This window comes from Azolla caroliniana, unplaced genomic scaffold (genome assembly GCF_043228905.1).
Source record: "Azolla caroliniana isolate FFs.n. ecotype wild unplaced genomic scaffold, voAzoCaro1.0.p SCAF_16, whole genome shotgun sequence".
NCBI classification, from domain to species: Eukaryota; Viridiplantae; Streptophyta; class Polypodiopsida; order Salviniales; family Salviniaceae; genus Azolla; species Azolla caroliniana.
Genome location: NW_028230451.1, coordinates 11669436 through 11688171, shown reverse-complemented (window position 1 = coordinate 11688171; position 18736 = coordinate 11669436).

Here is an 18736-nt window from a genome sequence, read left to right as displayed (position 1 = left end):
TGAGATAGAGTCTTTATTGAAGACTACGTCACTGCTCCCGATCAATTTCCGGTTCTCAGGGTCCCATAGCCTGTAGCCCAAGTCCCCATCAGTTCCATAACTGAGAAATATGCACTTCACTGCATGGGGTGCCAACTTCGTCCTTTTGTTCCTGGGGATGAACGCATAGGCTTCGCATCTGAATATACGGAGCCTATCGTAGGTCGGTTGTTTGCCTGACCATAGTGCTTGTGGCACTTCGAGCCTGATTGCTCTTGACGGTACCGGATTTATCAGGTACATTGCCATTTACAATGCCTCATCCCAAAATTCCAGCTTCAATCTGGCTTGCTGGAGCTTTGCCGTCACCCTCTCCTGGATCGTCCTGTTGATTCGTTCTGCCACTCCATTTTGCATGGGTGTGTAGCTATTTGAAGGCTCTGGAGGTGTACTCACCTCCGTTGTCGGATCAGAGTGTCTTCACTCTGTATCCCGACCGGTTCTCCACTTCAGATATCCATTGAGTGAAGACCTCAAGCGCCTCATCTTTGGACTTGATGGAGTATGCCCAAACTTTCCGTATATAGTCATCTACGAATGTGATGAAGTATCGAGAGCCTCCTAGTGATCGCTCTGGCATGGGCCCACATATGTCTGTGTGCACGAGCTCTAGGGGCTGTAGTACCGTCTCGTAGTGGAGAGAGTGCGGACTTCGGGTCTGTTTCCCATATCGACAATGCTCGCAGAAGTCCGTCTTTGCCTGGAGTTTCAAAATGTAGCCGATCATGTCCGGCTTGAGACATGTGGCCAAGTCGGCCATGCCATAAGTTCGGGTCGGTTTTCTCGGTTACGTTCACGGCCCCTTCAGAGTTGATCGCCATCAGTGGGTATATATTATTATACTTGTGCCCACTACCGATTATGAGGTTTCCTCGGCTGATCACCCATGTCGACTCGTGTAGAGTTGTTCGATACCCGTCTTTGGCTAACATGCCGATGGAGACCAGACTCCTGTTTAGATCGGGTACGTGGCGAACTTAGTGCAGGGTTATTGTGTTGCCATTTGGCAATCTAATGGGAACCTCCATGGTTCTGGCTATCTTGCACTCCTACCCGTTTCCTAGTCGGACTATGCCGCTGGCGTCGGCTAAATAGTTCGAGAACCATTCAATGTTGGGGGTCACGTGAAATGTGGCGCCAAAGTCTAGTAGCCACGTGTGTGCAACTTGTGTACTGTAGAGGACTTCTCCAATCATTGAGTCCTGTAAGGAGAGAATTTCTCCGGATCGGGTGTCGGCAACATTGATTTCGTTGCCGACTAGAGAGTGGTCCGAGTCGGAACGTACCCAATTCCGCTCGGATTGTCGACGATTCTCTTTTCTTTTTAGTGACTAGCAGTCGGAAACATTGTGGCCAGCTTTCCTGCAGTGTGTGCAGTACTCACTTGATCGATTCATTTTCGACTTCGATCGCTGTCGGTCTCCCCTTGTTTTTGATCGGTTGTAGCATCGATCGGTTCTGTCGACTTGTTCTTTCATTTGACACTGTCAGTCGAACAACTCGATCGAGTGATGGGCTTTTGCCGACTCATCGATGGTTAGTCCCATTGATTTTCGCTTGATGTCCTTTGTGAGGACTTGGCCAATTGTTTCGTCCAAGTTTAGGATCGGTCGGCTATTGGCGTATGTCATGTAGAATACCTCCCAACTCGTCGGCAAGCTCGATAGGAAGGCAAGGGCTTTCACTTCTTCTTCGAAGTTGATCCCTTGTGACGAGAGCTCAAATAACACCCGACTGAAGGTGTTAATGTGGCTGGTTGCTGGATCAGTCTCTCTCATCTTCATGTTGAACAGTTGTTTGATCAAAATCAGTTTCGAAGATGAGGACTTCTTTTCATAAACGGCCCGTAGCTTCTCCCACAATGAGAACGTTGTCGTCTCTTTCGTCATGCTGAAATAGACGTTTTCGGCCAGATGCATTTGGATGGTAGAGCGCGCAATTTTGTCCGTTGATCTCCACTCCTCGGTTGTCATTGAAGTAGGTTTTTCGCTGTGGCGAATGGCTTCAACCTGTCTTCGTATGATCAACACATCCTGCATCATCTCCTTCCACAAGGCAAAGTTTTTGCCGTCAAATTTTCTTATTTGAACTCCTGTTCCGAATGTTGAAGCCATATTCTGTTTTTGAACTTGAAATTTCTGACTTGGTCTTTTCTTTCAGCTTCTTCTATTGTCTGTTGCCGCCGAACAACAAGGATTCGCTCTGATACTAGTTGTCGGTAACGAGTGTGCTTCGCGGAAACATGTCTGGATATAGTGTCGGTTCTGAACAACAAACAACGCAGATAGAAAATAGAATAGGCGTGGACTTACACAGTGCAAGCTCTAATGGAAAGTTTTATTGCTTTGTTCTCACTCTCTCTCTGAGATACAATGCATAGAGACTTCGTCACTCTGTCACTTGTCATTCTATACAATGTTAGGTATTTGCTTATATACTAAGCCCTAACTTATTGACGAGTTCACACTCGGACGGATACAACTTGGAAGGAGTCGGCCTTTTATGCTAACACTTAGCACAAACAAGATGAACATTTCGAGGATTCTGCATGAATTGGCTAAGAAGGCCAACCCAATAGCTGAGGCCGGGTCGTGTGATAGTTAGATAGATTAGGCTGCCGATTAGTTGGTGATGCTAAATCAACTCACAATCTTTTGTTCAAGAATTAGCATCGAGCTTGAGATTTCGATCGAGAGGGGTAGACACAGGTTCGCACTCAGTCATCCTGAACTTGTAGAGTAGGTTAAGAATGTAGTGCCATTGAGAGATCAATATCCCGACTGGTGTTTGAATTACTTCGATACCGGGGAAGTAATGGAGCTTGTGCATATTTTTTATTTAGAATATGCCGGATAGTAGTGATTTGACCTTAGTAATGTCAGTTAGATTCATTCCTTCGATTACCAGATCATCCACGTACAGGATGATGACAATCAGGTTGTTAGACTCAGTTTTGATGTACAAGGAGTTGTCTGATTTTGATATTCGGAAGCCGATTTGATGAAGGTACTGGGTGATCTTCAAAATGCCAAGCACGCGGTGCTTGCTTGAGTCCGTTGTTGTGGAGAAAACCGGCCTTAGGTGGAATCATGGAATTCGGCGTGTGAAAAGGCACTTACGCGTGTGCACTCAAACCAACACACTGTACATAACTAGGAAAAGGCCGACGTGGTGTGTATATCCTAGGGAGAATATATTAATAGGCTAGTAAATCGAAGCGGATCTCTGTCTGAAGGGACAAAGAGTAAAAGTGATGTGACCCGGATGTAACGGTCCTTCCTCGACAGCCTATAAAAGGGAAGGGGAGACGGCTGAAACGGGATCACGTTTTGGCGAGGAGGAGGTGTTGTCGGACTGGGAACCGAGCTCTCTCCTCCTCTATCGTTGTTTTTTGTAGGTTTTCTGAGTTGGTTGCCTTTGCTTCGAGGAAAGCCCGTGTGCTTCCCGACAAAGGCTCTACTATGTGTGTGCGTGGGTGTGGGATTGTCTAGGTTGGGTCTGTCGCCGGCTATCCGGTTGTAATCTTGTGAACGCTGTAACTTTTACTGTTATTGGAATCTCTTCTCTTCTCTCTCTCTCTCTCTCTCTCTCTCTCTCTCTCTCTCTCTCTATTTCTATGAGTCTCTCTTTACGCGAGTGCATCTTGTTCAGATACACATTAGTGGTTCATTAAGCCGGCAAGCGCTGTCAGTTGCAAACAAGCCTAACCGGCCCTATGCTCGCGCTCTTCTCCCGCTCCTCCTTCTTCTCTCTCTTGCTCCTCGGTTCAGGGGCCCGCGGTCTTGCCTTATTTCCTATGCGAAAGCGGAACAACACGACATTATTTGGTGAACCCGACGTGAAACAAGGCGGTAGAGGAGTCGAAGATGAGGGGATCGGAGCTCGCCGAAGCCATGGCGATAGTATGCGGAAGATAGTAAGTGCTCGCGAGGGCACGGTGTCGTGAAGAATTTCGGCCAGAGGCGGAAACCGGGAAACGTTGGCTACATCGGCGGGGTGCAGCGTGTGTACGCACCCATGTACATTTAGTGTGAATAACGAGGGCGCCTTTATGGCGCCGAAGAGTAGTCAAGTCGGGATAGACGGTCCCATGTAAGTAGGGATTTATCCCACATTGTAACGCATCCCTGTCCTTGTTCTATAAAAGGAAGGGAACGCCCTTTGTGAAAGGGTTGCCCATTTTGCGTTAGAGGGTATACCGTTAGATTTAGGGTTAGTTATTCTTCTTCTTCTTCTTCTTCTTCTTCTTCCCCTTCGTGTTCGTTTAGGGTTTGCTTCAGCTCGTCTCCTGCGCAAGACCCCGCTCGGCGCGACAAGCCCGTGAGCTCCCCGACCGGCAGCTTGGCAGCTAACGACTACTGTAACCTACCTCGGTCCGGCTCGAAGCCGGGAATGTATTCTTCCTTATATATATATATACATTTGCATCCATCTGTGTATATTCGCGTCTATGTTGGTGTCGGGTGCTTCCCGTTTCCTGCGTTTCCTGTACATAAGGGCGTGAGTCGGGTCGGTGTGTGTGCGTGAGTCGGTGTTAAGCGCGCGCTCCCTCTCTTTCTCTCTCTCCCTTCGGTCGCTTCCGGTGTGCTTCTGGGATGCCCCGGAAACAGTGAAGCGCGACTTCCTACGCTCCGTCACTCCCTAGTCCAAGACCCCCGTGGTCCCGCCTTTCTCCATGCACGGGCGTAACAATGCGACATCTTTGGTGAACCCGACGTGAAAGGCAGCAAGGGAGGATGGAGTCGGAAGACGACGACCTCGCGGAGATGGTGGCCGAAGTGGTGTTGGAGTCGGCGCAAGTGGTGATGAGGCAAGAAGCAGCGCAACAAGTGGTGATGAGTGAGTGGTCGAAAGAGTTGGCCGTTTCAATGGGGACAAAGTCCCATCTTACTTGGAAGCCTACAACGCGGAAATGGAGGAGCGTGGCGTAGACGAGGCGTTGAGGCTGGAGTTCTTCTGTCGGGTCGTAGCTGTCCGGATGCATGCGGAAGTAAAGGAGCTCTGTGAGGCTCATAGTTCGTGGGAGGCCTTCGAAGAGGCGCTCCTGAAGGCATACGGAGGACGGCGGAAGAGTCAGGGACGACACGACTTTGACCAGTGGGTAGCATCAGCAAAGACCCACCGGGGCGCGACGAAGGTGTTCCGAGAGTTCGAGCGACGGCTTGCTCGGCTCTCGGAGCGGGAACAAGGTTTGGTGGGGGCGGACAAGGTCCTATTGTTCGTCAGGTCGATCGACTGAGCGGAACGGGAGGCCATCGGGATTGAGCTCGAAGATGATGATGGAGCGAATGGGCTTATGGAGGACTGGTCGAAGGTCGGAAGGGTGTGCCAACGGCTAGACAATGAGCGAGCCGAGAAGGCTAAGAGGAAGGTACGCGACGGCGTGCCATCACAATGGGAAGAGGCCGAACGGCAAAGAGAGTCGGCAAGGGTCGGCGTTGGGGCCAGGATTGCGGAGGCGTACGCAGCTCTCGAGGCGATGCTCGAGGAAGAGGAAAGACGGAGGCCGCAAGCCGAGACTAAGGAGATGGACTTGCCCCACGCGACGGCGGAAGATCGGTACGACGGTACCATGGGAGAGGGTGCGGAACAAAACGCCCTCTCGACTTGCGGAGGTAGAATGACCAAGGACGAGGCCGAGATACAGATCGCGGAACTGGATAGTTGGGACCAGCGGTTTCGGGCGTGTCAGCCTGAAACCCCGGTCATTGGAGAAGCGAGCCAAGATGGGGCTTGCGTGATCGGTAAGAAGACGACCACCGACCACGAAGAGTCGGTGGCTACGGACAAGGGCGTAAAACGGACGGGCAATTCTTTGTGTCTTCCCACACTTGCTCCCGAGACGATGGCAGTCGGGCCCGAGTGTCCACGTGAGTCCCAAGCGGAGGAAGGCGGCGGCGAAAGACCAAGAATCACCGGCGAGACGATACGAGGAAGGAGCAGACGAAAAACCTCGGACCCGATTCCGGAGAACTCGGCATTCGGCCCCGTATGCCCATGTAAGACCGAGGAGATGGATGGCGGTACTGAGGAGTCCTGGCACGATGCCAGCGAAGACAGATGGGAAACGGCCTGTGAGGAGGCTGAGGACGGACGCGGCATGAGGAGATCGGCTTTCCGATTCGGATGGAGCAGAATCCGGTCGTGGATCGTTCGATCGGGGTCGTATTCGGCATGAAAGTGCCGAAACAGAAGAGGGTGCGGGACGAGCCGCCCTCTTTTACATGGGGAGAAAGACTGACCAGGCGAAGGTCGAGAGTTGGAAGGAGAATGAAAGCTGGTCCTATGGAGTTCCTTACACCGATCCGGCGGTCGGCCCGAGAGCCGGCGTGAGTCCTATAGGAGAGATCGGTGGCGACAGGAGAATGGGACCCGGCAATCCGGAGAAGGACGAACGGACCCGAACGAGAACCGGGCGGAGCGGACTCCCGGATGACCATTCCGGGAGGGAGGAAGAGAGCAAGCCTATGGAGAGGCCGAGGAGACGGTACGTTGGTACCACGGGAGAGGGTGCGGAGTAAACCGCCCTCTCGGCATGCGGAAAAGGACGACCCAGGACAGGGTCAAGAAGACAAATCAGACGCCCAAGGAGGATCCTTCACACCGGTTCTAGAGACTTCGGCAGTCGGCAATGCGGTCAACGTAAGACCAAGATACTGACGGTGGTGGCGAGGGGACGAAGGCAAGGGCTACGGATGGGCGGTGTAAGGATGATCCTTCACACCGGTTCTAGAGACTTCGGTAGTCAGCAATGCGGCCGACGTAAGACCAAGATACTGACGGTGGCGGCGAGGTGACGAAGGCAAGGGCTACGGATGGGCGGTCTAAGGAGGATCCTTCACACCGGTTCTAGAGACTTCGGCAGTCGGCAACGCGGTCGACGTAAGACCAAGATACTGATGGTGGCGGCGAGGGGACGAAGGCAAGGGCTACAGATGGGCGGTCTACGAAGATCCTCGCACCGATCCGGCGGTCGGCCCGAGTGCCGGCGTGAGTCCTACAGGAAAGGTCGGTGGCGGCAAGAGAACGTGATCGGATGACAGGAAGCGATGAACGGCAAGGAGGTATCAGGCCAGCGAGGCGGCCACGAACCAAATCGGACCTTCCGGCAAGGTCAGTGGGCATAAGGAAGTCCGGTCCTATGGGATCCCCACACCGAACCGGAGACCCCGGTTGTTCGGCCAACGTGGCAACGTAAGACCGAGGGAGAAGGAAGGTGGCGGCGGGAAACGGGACCCGACGACGCGGAAGACACGAGGGGAGTCCGGTCCTATGGGACCCTCACACCGATCCGGAGACTCCGGCTGTTCGGCCAACGTGGCAACGTAAGACCGAGGGAGAAGGAAGGTGGCGGTGGGAAACGGGACCCGACTACGCGGAAGACACAAGGAGAGTCCGGGAGGGACTCAAACAAAAGATACCCGAATTTCGGCAAGCATAGAAATGGAGTCCGGTCCTATGGGACCCTCACACCGATCCGGAGACTCCGGCAGTTCGGCCAACGTGGCAACGTAAGACCTAGGGAGAAGGACGGTGGTGGCAGGGAACGGGACCCAACGACACGAGGTTTTGGAAGGAGCCGGTTGGGGCAAACACGGGGAGGTGTGTCAGGCCGGAAAGGCACACCTGGGACAGAACAAGAGTCTCGCAAGTGGCCATCGCGGGCCGGATCAAAGCGTGACTACGAGACAGTGTTCGGCACGAGCGGTGCCGAACGAAGGAAGCGAAAGACGGCACAAGGGAGGTGCCGGGAATGAGGTGACAAGTGCCTAGCGAACTGCACAGGGTCGGAGTCAGGGGATGGCAAGAGAGGCCGGAGGAGGATCCTCCACACTCGCTTCGTAGATCTCAGTAACTCCGTCGAAGTAGCGAAGACTAACACGGCAAGCCGGGATGACAAGTTGGTGGGGGCGAGGGGACGACGGCAAACGGAAGATTTGGGACCTGTTGCAGCAGCACGAAGACGGGAAGGGACAAGCGGGCTACTACGGGGTGTTCCTCGGATGCGAAGGACACTAGTATGCGGGTGAGCGGCGATGCACGATCTGGCCGGGAAAGGGGCCGACAAGGTGTGTAATGAACTGGAGTACGGCACAGGCGGTGCCAAACAACGGACGAGGGTATGTGGCGCATGGAGGTGCTGGAACGGAAAGGCGAGTGCGGAGATAGGTTGCGCGGTTCAGAGGTAGCGCGTAGAAGGCCAGAGAGGGATCCTCCACACTATTCCAGAGACCATGGCGGTTCGAGCCGATGCGGCGATGTAAGACCATGGAGAAGGAAGGTGGCGGCGAGGGGACGAAGGCAGCGCGAAACAAAATGGGACGACAATCAAGACATCACGGATGGTCAACGGAGGCCAAGCGGGCCACTACGGGCATGCCTCAAGCGGAGGACATCGGGCATACGGCGGGAAGCGGGGCGTTCATACGACCGAACAAGGGCCAACGGAAGTACGTGTACTACGGAGATCGCGGCAGAGGACCCATCGACGGGTCGAACGAGCCTACGGGGAGGTAAGCGCGAAGGAAGAATCGAATCCGACGGATCAAACCGGCAGCGAGCCGGGATGTGGGTCACGGAAGACTGGTTTCTCACCGGCCGAAATCTCTCACCCTTCACCGGACTTGGCACATACCGATGGATGTGCGGTTAGGTGGGGGCGGATGTCGTGAAGAATTTCGGCCAGAGGCGGAAACCGGGAAACGTTGGCTACATCGGCAGGGTGCAGCGTGTGTACGCACCCATGTACATTTAGTGTGAATAACGAGGGCGCCTTTATGGCGCCGAAGAGTAGTCAAGTCGGGATAGACGGTCCCATGTAAGTCGGGATTTATCCCACATTGTAACGCATCCCTGTCCTTGTTCTATAAAAGGAAGGGAACGCCCTTTGTGAAAGGGTTGCCCATTTTGCGTTAGAGGGTATACCGTTAGATTTAGGGTTAGTTATTCTTCTTCTTCATCTTCTTCTTCCCCTTCGTGTTCACTTAGGGTTTGCTTCAGCTCGTCTCCTGCGCAAGACCCCGCTCGGCGCGACAAGCCCGTGAGCTCCCCGACCGGCGGCTTGGCAACTGACGACTACTGTAACCTACCTCGGTCCGGCTCGAAGCCGGGAATGTATTCTTCCTTATATATATATATACATTTGCGTCTGTCTGTGTATATTCGCGTCTATGTTGGTGTCGGGTGCTTCCCGTTTCCTGCGTTTCCTGTACATAAGGGCGTGAGTCGGGTCAGTGTGTGTGTGCGTGAGTCGGTGTTAAGCGCGCACTCCCTCTCTTTCTCTCTCTCCCTTTGGTCGCTTCCGGTGTGCTTCTAGGATGCCACGGAAACAGTGAAGCGTGACTTCCTACGCTCCGTCACTCCCTAGTCCAAGACCCCCGTGGTCCCGCCTTTCTCCACGCACGCGCGTAACAACGCGACAACGGGCGCCCTCGATAGGGCCATTGAAGCAATTGTCGGCACAATAGGCCGGTTCGGTGGGAAGAACACCACGAGCTATTTGGAGTCCTACTGAGCCGAGATGGTGATGTGGGACATTCCGAAAGATGGGCGGCTGGCTGTATTCCCTTGGGTGGCAACACTGGGCAAAACGGCGTGAGTGGAGCGACGAGGGATCGTCGGCAGCTAGACCTGTCCCGGCAAGGAAGTACGATGAGCCTTCACCGACACGAAGGGAGGAAACCCGGGATTGGCTTGAGATGGGCTCGACCTCGACCGGCGTGGTCAAGGGTCCATCCGGAGGAGCGGATTTGGAAGAGCTGATGCAGATGGTGCACAATCTCTACATCGCGCAAGCCCGGAGAGACGGTGGCGAATAGTCTCGCAACCAGAGGTCTCCGATTGGGCAGCGGTGCATGTGGTGCGATGCGGTCGGCCATGCCCGGAAAGAATGCACGGATTTTGCTAACGCACTTAGAAGCAATGTGGTGTACCTATGAAATGGGTGGGTGCACACCGGTGATACTCGGAGATCCCTAGAGACGAACTTCGGGTGCGGCGGAATGAAGAGGTTGATGGAAGAAGCAGCGGCGTGCCATGCAAAGGCCGTCCACTATTTGGCGTCGGTCGGAATCCAGGTTGGAAGCGACGAAGGCCAAAAGACGGAAGACTCCGGATTTTGGCCATTGGTGATAGGAGGCCTCACTGGCGTACGGTTGAGGAAGGAAGAAGCGGACCGTGCGGATCTGAGAGGTTACAAGGTGGGATGACCTGAGAGAGGAGAAGACCGGCTTTGTGGAAGCCGCATGCTAGAACTATGAAGTTCTAGTGGATGATAAGAGGGCAGGGAAGGCCAGTGGGACCACGGCCCCGAATCAGTACGAGAGCCGGTTCGGGCTGAAGAGGAATGAAGCCGACAATCCCGGCATGGCAGACAAAGCAAGGCCGACCGGTTACCGCCTGGGCACCGAAATCGAAAGGATGACAGACCTGCAGAAGGTCGTCGAGGAGCAGATTCTCGATAGCAAGGTGGAGCCGTCGCTGAGGAAGCTGCTTGGGATCGCCAAGAAGGAGTTCCACGATTCCATCGTGGACTTGGTGAAGCGTAAACGGCTCTCGACGGAACCGGAGTTGGAGAAGCCGATGGAGGTGCGAACGACGCACTTGGAGGACGTGGCCCTGGAAGACGAGTTGGCAGAGAGCCACTATTCGAGATTGCACTGGGCAAGGGCTACTACGGACGTCTAGGAGCCGGTATTGGCGCTGATCGACCACGGGTTGGAGATCAACCTGATGTCTATGGACTTCTATAAGAAAGTGAAGTGGCCGATCAACACCAAGCATAGGTGGAAGATATGCGTGGCAACACGCGCCACGGAGGAGCTGCACGGTGTCGCGTTATTACGCTCGTGCGTGGAGAAAGGCGGGACCAGGGGGGTCTTGGACTAGGGAGTGACGGAGCGTGGGAAGTTGTGCTTCACTGTTTCTGGGGCATCCCAGAAGCACACCGGAAGCAACCGAAGGGAGAGAGAGAGAGAGAGAGAGAGAGATTAACACCGACTCATGCACACACACGCACACACACGCACACACACCCTTATGTACAGGAAATGCAGGAAAGGGGAAGCACCCGACGCCAACAATGACATGAATTTACACAGACAGATGCAAATGTATATATATATAAAAAAGAATACATTCCCGGCTTTGAGCCGGACTGAGGTAGGTTACAGTAGTCGTCTGCTGCCAAGCCGCCATTGGGGAGCTCTCAGCTCGTTGCGCCGAGCGGGGTCTTGCACAGGAGGCCGCCAAAGCAAACCCTAAGCAGAACACGAAGGGGGAGAAGAAGAAGAAGAAGAAGAAACTAACCCTAAACCTAACGGTATACCCTCTAATGCAAAATGGGCAACCCTTACACAAAGGGCGTTCCTTTCCTTTTATAGAACAAGGAAAGGGATGCGTTACAATGTGGGACAAATCCCGACTTACATGGGATCATCTGTCCCGACTTGACTACTCTTCGGCGCCATAAAGGCGCCCTCGATATTCACACTAAATGTACACGGGTGCGTACACACACTGCACCCCGCCGATGTAGCCAATGTTTCCCGGTTTCCGCCTCTAACCGAAATTCTTCACGACAACGGGGCCTGCCCGAATGTACGTGTGAAAATCGGCAATGTCGAGATTGATCAACACTTCTTCGTGTAGGAGACATCCTCGCACCCGGTGATACTCGGCGAACCGTACATTACGGTGTCATGCCTTTCGGCTCCGGATCGTTGCGTGAGTCGGGTGGGAACCGCCGAGGTTTTGGACTAGGAGGAAAAGGAATACAACTTAAGGCTAGTTATGAATAGTAGAAAGAGAAGTAAGATAGCAATCTCGTGAATCCCACGAGTTTAGTGTCTTTAAAACAATATTTAGATTATAAGAGTAATTTAGATGGCAAAATTCATGAATCCCACGAATATATTAGATTGATCAATCCTTGTATATTAATCAACAACCTTATACGTATTTCTCTCCTCCTTATATAAAGATGGAAGAGGCTAAGCATGGCTTCATGCTTTTTCACCAAAAGTGTCCATGCACACTAAATGTGCATGTGATGCTTTGTCATTTCCTAAGTATAGGGCTCATGCACTCTAGATGTGCATGAGTCACTTTTAATGTCACGTGTAAATAAAATATTCACACCCTAAAGAATACATGATTTTTACCTTTTTATAAAGGTATGTGTAAATAAAGGTCTTATACGTATTAAATCTATACGTATAACACTAAAGATAAGTTGTTACAATGGTAAAGTTGAGGTTTATCTACGTGGAAGTGCAGGGTTTGAATCCTGCCCTATGCATGTAATAAATATTTTGATATATTATTTATTTATTTATATGTATCTAAAATCGGATATATTATTTTATGGTTTTCACGTAGTGTGTGGAATACACTACGACACTCGCCCCCTCCGAACCCGCACATCCTCCGGTATGTGCCGAAGTTCTCGATTCCTCATATCCGTCTTCACCCAAAGCTTCGTTCGATTCTCCCCTAATGTCGATTATGAGTTGTAATTCACTTTCTTCGTTTCCCGCATCACCGTGGTCTTCGTCCGATTGCCCCTCGTTGTCGGCCTTGTCTTGGATCACATAGGGTTTGTCGTCGGTCCGCTTCTTGAAAATCTTCACCCGCTTCCCGGCTATAGGCAATCATAGTATTGTTCCATCCAACTCGGACAGTCGGTACGTTCCGTTGTCGAAGACTTTCCGAACCTCGTATGGCCTGAACCACCTTTTCGGGAATTTCTGCATCATTGTATGTTGATGGTCCAAACTACTATCATAGACGATCACCCAATCTCCTTCTTCAATCCTCCTCGGTCGTAGTCGGTGCTTTGTGTCGAACCGGCTTTTGTTCCGGAACCGTGCTTCTTGTTGTCGGCGTATTGCTTCCGCTATGTCTGTCAGTCTTCCCTCTAGTTGTCGTATCCGGACCGCTAGTAGTTCTTCCCGGCTCATCTCTTCCTTCCACAGTAGCACTGTCCATGTTCCGATCGCGGTTTCCGTCGGCATTACCGATGCTTGTCCGGTCATGAGTTCTGCCGGCATGTAACCGGTTACGGAGCTATGCGTCGTCCGATCCGCCCATAGTGCATACGGAAGCATCTGCGGCCAGTCCTTCACCTTTCCATCGCATGCCTTCGCAAGTGCTTTCACGATCGGACTATGTCCTCATTCGATTTTCCCGTTGGCCTCCGGATTGTATGTCGTTGTCAGCGATAACCGAACTCTGTGTTGGCGAAGAATCCCCTAGCTTTGTCCGAGTCGAGTTCTCCCCGGTCCGCAATCACTTGTCCTACGCACCCGTACCTGCAAAATACTTCCCCCAAAAGAAATTGGCATACCGCGGAACACGTTTTCCTCTGAAGCACTCGACCTTCTACTTGATTCGTGAGATCTTCCCGAGCTAATACCAAGTATTTCTTTTGTCCGATCCCGGTCGGCATGGCCACTATGTCGACCATCCACTTGAAGTTGATTGTCGGTGAGAATGTCGGATGTAACTCATCTCGATGTCGAACCCCGGAGTAGACTTGACATTTCTCGCAGCTTTCCGTGAACTCCGCGACATCTTTGTACATTTTCTTCCACCAATATTTTTGCTTGATCTTCACAAATGTTGCCCATGTTCCTCAGTGTCCAGCCCAATCAGATTCGTGAAACTCGGACATTATCCGGTTTCGTTGCTCTTTTGTCCCGACTACTCGAAGTGGTATACCATCCGGTCTTTTCGGCGCCCTCCATATTAATCCGTTTTCCAAGAAGAACTTTTGGACTTGCCTCTTCTTCCTTCGGATCTCGGCTCTTCTTCCTTTATCGTTTGTTGAGTCCTCGGCCTCTTGTAACATCTTTCCGATCATCAAACTTTCTCCCTCGTATTCTTCTTCCCGGAATTCTCGGATTACGTTCACTCGGCATATGTGCTCCGACGCGAAGTAGTCTTCGGAAACTTCTTCATTATCCGATTCGGTTATGTCGTCTCCGAACCGAGCCCTTGATAACATATCCGCTACCGCGTTGTCCTTCCCCGAGATGTGTCGAACCTCCGGATTAAGCGACTTGGCATATGCAACCCACCTTAGCATAGCTACATCCGGTATCGTACAACATTGCATCATCCCGAGTATCGGAAGACAATCCTTCTCGATCACCACTTCGGCTCCGATCAAATAATTCCGATCCGATTTTATCGCCGACACAACTCCCCACAGTTCTCTTTTGACTTGTGCATATCCACGTTGCCTTTCGTTGAGAACCTTTGCTCCGAATCGGATCGGATACCGCGAACCATCCGAGTCGGCTTGATTGACGACCCACCCGATACCGGTTGGACTTGTATCAACCGTTACTATGATCGGTCGGTCGTAGCTCGGCTTCTTAAGTGCTTCCGCCCTCCGAAGTGTCTTCTTCAATTTGTTCATGGCTTTGGTGTGTTCCGGTTTCCATTCGAATTTCTTACCTTTCCACAACAAGTGGTAGAGCGGGTCCGCTATATGTGCATAGTGCGGAATCCATATGTGATAGAATGCACATGCACTGATAAACCTTCGGACTTCGGATGTTGACTCGCATACTTCCTCAACTTGAATCGCATCGATCTTTGTTGGTGACGGTCTTCGGCCGTAGGGCCCACATAGATGTCCGACCACCAATATTTCTTCTTGCCCGAATGCCGATTTCTCCCCGGAAAGTGTTAGGTGCACATCTTCTAGCTTTTGCAACACTTTCTCGCAATCATGAATATGGTCGACCACGAACTTTCGGCATCCCCGATCATCCATAGTCTCATCTTTTCTTCTACCGCACATCCTTTCATCGGAATGTCATCGAGGAAGGGCATCGTTATCTCCGGAATGCAGTCTCGAAGCACCTTGTTCATCGCGTTCATCATATGAGCAACCGAGTTTGTCGCTCCTTGTGGTAGTTTACACATTCGGACTAATCCTATCGGTGTCCGCATGGTTGTGATGTCTCGGCTCTCCACGGCTAGTTGGAATTGGTCATACCCCCAGTATAGGTCTCCGATGGAGTATATCGCACGACCGGCAAAAGCTTCCGCAAATTCGTCCACTATCGGACCGACTCCCGAGTTCCGGATCGTGACCTTATTCACCGGTTGCAAGTCATGGATAAATCGGAGTGACCCATTCTTCTTCGGAACCGTAAACCATCGATTTGAGTACGGAGTAGTTGATGGCTCTAGAATCCCCATCGCCACCTTCTCCTTGAGCAAGTCAATGACTTTCGGAATATGCGCTCGTGGCACCGGAATCGGCTTCAAGTTCCACGGTACATGGTCAATCGTGAAGATCACCATCGGCTCCACTATTCTCGGATCGACGTACCCTATCTCCCTTGATGTAAATGCAAATGCTTTGCCGTGTTGCTCCAACATCTCGCGAAACCGTTCTTCTTCTTTTTGTAATAGGAACCCACCTCCACCGATCCGAAGTTTCTTCCGGGTCTCATCCGTGAAGGCATGTCCGATATCCACGGACTTCCGAAGTGTCGGATCTCCCGAGACTTCTTTCCTCTTTTGTTCGCTATTGGCGGGTAGTGGCCCCGCGGCCGGTTTCACCTTCTTCTCCACGGTCTTGTATTTCGTACTTACCATTGCTTCTTCTTTGCGGAGCGTATCCGCCTCCATTTTCGCAATGATCTCGTACATCTCGACCGATTCCACCGGGACTACCCGGTTCCCTTGGCTTTTATCTTCCGCAAGCTCTTCAAGTCGTTGTAGCGTGCTCCCATAGAACACTTCTTCGACTATCCCCATGATTTCTTCATCTTCTTTTATTATTGATGCCGACCGCAACTTATCCTCCACTTGTCGGTATCCTTTCTTCAATCCTCCGGTTACGGTCGTGTACGTAGATGCCCCATCTGGACCGATTCGTACATGTTTTGCTCCGAGAGTTTTCTTCCTGTGTGGGGTATCAGGGCTTCTTGGACTATCACTTCCCCACTCTGCAACAGTCCGCTTTAAAAATCCATTCTCACTTGGGACAAGAGTTCCCTCTTGTTCCTTTCGTGATTTACCGGCACCGTTAGGAATTGGACGGATTTCCCACCGTTTTGGCTCCGAACTCGCGCAAAAGCCGCACCGCTATCGAGCACCTTCGTCTCCATCCGTGATGCCGTGATAAAGGGTTGGCCGAGGATGACGGAATGTGAAACCTCATCTTGCACGAAGTAATTTTGGTCGATCTCGACATCCCCGATCTTCACCGTCACATCCGGACAAGCCGCAAATAGATCTTCCGTTGCTTTGGTGGCCGCCCGAATCTTCCATCCATGGTTGGTGTTAATAGGCCACTTCCCCTTCCGGTAGAACTCCTTGGACATCAAGTTGATCTCCAATCCGTGATCAATCAATGCTAGCACGGGTTCTTTGATGTTGCCGATTCGGACCGGAGTCTCCGTAGTCGCGCGTGCCCAATGTGGCCTTGTATAGTGGGAGTTCGGAATTTCGTCCTCCACTTCGGTGTCGTTCATTAAAACAGTGTTCGCATTCACCCTTGGAGCATTTTCCTTCGTACTTTGTCTTTTTCGCTTCACGAGATCCACGAGAAGATCGTGGAACTCCTTCTTTGCTATTCCGAGTAGCTCCCGAAGCGAGAAATCTACCCGGCTATCCAAGATTCTTTCCTCGAACACTCTTTTCAAGTCGGTTTATCCACTCTTTCCCTTACCTCCGGAGTTCCAGCTTTCCGGTATCTTCGATGGCCCGCCCGCATCCTCCGTGCATCGTCATTTCTCGTCCACATACACCTTATGCAATTGACACATGGCATATACGCTATTCTTGTCGACAGGGCACTCCCATCCCGTAGCTTCCCGGACGCCTTCCGCGGTGCTTCGGATCTCGTTGGAGTCGGTTTTCTCGGTGCTTTCTAGAACTTCCGGCCAAAAAGACATCTTTGCTCTCGATGACTCCCCGACACATATTCCCACGGTTGTCGCATAGTTGCTTCTTGCCGCCAATTCCTCCTCGAGCACCTTCTTTATGCCGCCTTTCCAGAAGTTCGGTCGGAGTGGCTTCCAAGAGTCCATCGAATGAATCCGGTTTCCCTCGTAGTAGATGAGATCCCGCCATAGTGCCTCCTTATGCTCGTCGCAATCCCTCCGATCGTGTTCGGCGCTATCGGACAATATGCACCGTCGGTCCGTATACTCGGAGCTTGTGGGGCGATCATCCGACTTCTTCACCATCGCGATCTTCAGATTCTCCATCTCCTTCAATAGTTGCTCCATCGTAGATGCATCAATCCCCTTCTCGGTTGTAGTCTCCCGAGCCCTCGGTTGATGGTCTTCCAATCCGGTTCTCGGTTTTGGAATCGGTTCCGAAACCCTCTTTTCCTCGTTGGCAAGCCATTGCCCCCTCTTCATGTATCGCGTGACGATATCCCGCACACTTTCCCATGTTTTGGTGAGGCCACTCTCTGTGGTCGTGTCCTCCAAGAGCACTTCGAGATCTTTCCGGTCCCGGACGTCCATGGCTCGCAAGAACATGATCACCTTGTCCGGTACGAGGATAGCTTGATCACTCGCGGACAACCTCCCGAACCGGCTTTCGAATGCCGAAAACACATCAACGACCTTCAATCCCTTGTTCAGCGTCTCCACCCAATCTTCAAATCCCCTTCGCGTCGCCTTGGAGGAATCCTCGATGGGGAACGTCCTCTTTAGCTCTTCTTCAAACGCCTCCCGGTTGAAGGACGTCACTTGCAGTCCTTCCGATATTCCGCACCGTAGCATCTCCGCCTTGTAGTCCCGAAGATACCGCGACACGTCTTTCCCGTTGAATTGCCCGTTTCGTTGCACGAGCCGCTCCACTGATGCCGCTATCTCCGACATCGCACGTTGTTCTTGTAGCATGCGCTCGAACATCATCATCATGTTGCTAGCCTCCGGTTGATTTTCCATCTCCTTGCCACCCGGTTTTCACGTCGGGTTCACCAACTATGTCGTGTCTTTCGGCTCCGGATCGTTGCGTGAGTCGGGTGGGAACCGCCGAGGTTTTGGACTAGGAGGAAAAGGAATACAACTTAAGGCTAGTTATGAATAGTAGAAATAGAAGTAAGATAGCAATCTCGTGAATCCCACGAGTTTAGTGTCTTTAAAACAATATTTAGATTATAAGAGTAATTTAGATGGCAAAATTCATGAATCCCACGAATATATTAGATTGATCAATCCTTGTATATTAATCAACAACCTTATACGTATTTCTCTCCTCCTTATATAAAGATGGAAGAGGCTAAGCATGGCTTCATGCTTTTTCACCAAAAGTGTCCATGCACACTAAATGTGCATGTGATGCTTTGTCATTTCCTAAGTATAGGGCTCATGCACTCTAGATGTGCATGAGTCACTTTTAATGTCACGTGTAAATAAAATATTCACACCCTAAAGAATACATGATTTTTACCTTTTTATAAAGGTATGTGTAAATAAAGGTCTTATACGTATTAAATCTATACGTATAACACTAAAGATAAGTTGTTACAATGGTAAAGTTGAGGTTTATCTACGTGGAAGTGCAGGGTTTGAATCCTGCCCTATGCATGTAATAAATATTTTGATATATTATTTATTTATTTATATGTATCTAAAATCGGATATATTATTTTATGGTTTTCACGTTGTGTGTGGAATACACTACGACAACGGCGGCACGCATGGAGACAAAGGTT